This window comes from Diaphorina citri, unplaced genomic scaffold, assembly GCF_000475195.1.
Source record: "Diaphorina citri unplaced genomic scaffold, Diaci psyllid genome assembly version 1.1 scaffold1637, whole genome shotgun sequence".
Classification (NCBI taxonomy): Eukaryota; Metazoa; Arthropoda; class Insecta; order Hemiptera; family Psyllidae; genus Diaphorina; species Diaphorina citri.
The window spans coordinates 58,977-61,334 of NW_007379063.1; positions in this window are offsets into that span (position 1 = coordinate 58,977).

The following is a 2,358-nucleotide window of genomic DNA, read 5'->3' on the forward strand; positions in this document are numbered from 1 at the left end:
TACTTGGTCTCAGGGGTGGAATACCATGTTACAAATAAGTAGATTGTAATACTCTAATTCTTGCCCTTAGGAGTACCTACCTAAACCTACATACCATAACTGATACCTATTAATTGGTAATGGAAATTTTCCCTTACTCATAGATAGGTACTTAAATTACGTAAATCCGAAATACCTATGTAGTTTTCTATTGGTCACCTGTCGTGATGCATACCACACTCATCGTAAATTAACTTGAGTGTTTTTAACTGAAATTAAAATAATTCAAACTTCAAATCAAGGATAAACGTCGCAAAATCCTTGACTAAAAATAGGTTTTTTCATCTTCCCACAGCCGGGATGGATTTATATCACAGGAAATCTGACTTCAGGGATGATACTAAAACACAATAGAGACTTGAAGAAGCTACGTCATAAGATTTATAGTGGTCGTCTTTGAAGGATTTTATAAACATTAAATTCTGAACAAACAATTTTGTCCTCTATATGTTTGAAAAGCAGTTGAGAGTGGAGGAAAGGAAGTCTAAGGACTCTAGAGCTAGGGTATTGGATAAAACGTATACCTATATGTAGGTATTGACTTTACTTTCCGTATCCGTGAGATAGGCATGCCACCTATCTTACGGTGAGAAAGGATTGCGGTTTAACCCTGCCCAGAAGTAATACCTACATAGGTAGGTACATATATATCTAGGTTTCGCCGACCCGACGTAATGATTTTTTTTTTTTTTTTTTTTTTTTTTTGAAAAGGAAAAATTTACTGTGTTAAGCCCTAACTGCAATATTCTCATTCCCACCTTATTCCAGAGAGCATTGATGGCTTGTAGTTGCAGGACTTGAAGTTGATGTTCACAAGCCAACGCTTCCCTGGTAGCAGCCATGTCAGCCACAAGTTGACTGTAGAAACAAACCAATTCAATTCAATTAATAATAACATTTTTACAGACGATAATTGCAATTGTAATGTCTTTATTGGCAAATAAAGTTACACAATTGGTTACACGATACACAACACAATAGGTTACAGTGGAGGAATTTTTAATTTCTTAATGAATTTAATTAACAAAGGAATTTATACAGAATAACTTTCGAAATTTCGACTTTTTTTGTCAAGATTTCATTTTTTTTTTTTATAGATATATGTAGGTATGTATGTACCTACCCAAACAGTCGTGTGATGTTCACACTATTTTTTTCTACTAGGTTCAGGTTTATTCAAATGCTAGAAATTGACTATCAGGTCATTTTTCTTCTTGCGAAAAGGGATGCATCATGCTTTAAACTTAAACATACTCATTTGGAAACAACCATGGGGCACTTATGGAAATGCCATGCAGCGAGTAACCTTCCTGAGTTTTATACTTACTGGACATATTTGTTGATCCGTTGTGTTTGTATGGTTTGACACACTTTGGCTACTCATAGATAGGTACTTAAATTACGTAAATCCGAAATATGTAGTTTTCTATTGGTCACCTGTCGTGATGCATACCACACTCATCGTAAATTAACTTGAGTGTTTTTAACTGAAATTAGAATAATTCAAACTTCAAATCAAGGATAAACGTCGCAAAATCCTTGACTAAAAATAGGTTTTTTCATCTTCCCACAGCCGGGATAGATTTATATCACAGGAAATCTGACTTCAGGGATGATACTAAAACACAATAGAGACTTGAAGAAGCTACGTCATAAGATTTATAGTGGTCGTCTTTGAAGGATTTTATAAACATTAAATTCTGAACAAACAATTTTGTCCTCTATATGTTTGAAAAGCAGTTGAGAGTGGAGGAAAGGAAGTCTAAGGACTCTAGAGCTAGGGTATTGGAGATTTATATCACAGGAAATCTGAACTCAGAGATGATACTAAAACACAATAGAGACTTGAAGAAGCTACGTCATAAGATTTATAGTGGTCGTCTTTGAAGGATTTTATCAACATTAAATTCTCATCTTCCCACAGCCGGGATAGATTTATATCACAGGAAATCTGACTTCAGGGATACTAAAACACAATAGAGACTTGAAGAAGCTACGTCATAAGATTTATAGTGGTCGTCTTTGAAGGATTTTATCAACATTAAGTTTTGAACAAACAATTTTGTCCTCTATATGTTTGAAAAGCAGTTGAGAGTGGAGGAAAGGAAGTCTAAGGACTCTAGAGCTAGGGTATTGGATAAAACGTATATAGGTAGGTATTAACTTTACTTTCCGTATCCGTGAGATAGGCATGCCACCTATCTTACGGTGTGAAAGGATTGCGGTTTAACCCTGCCCAGAAGTAATACCTACATAGGTAGGTACATATATATCTAGGTTTCGCCGCCCCGACGTAATGATTTTTTTTTTTTTTTTTTT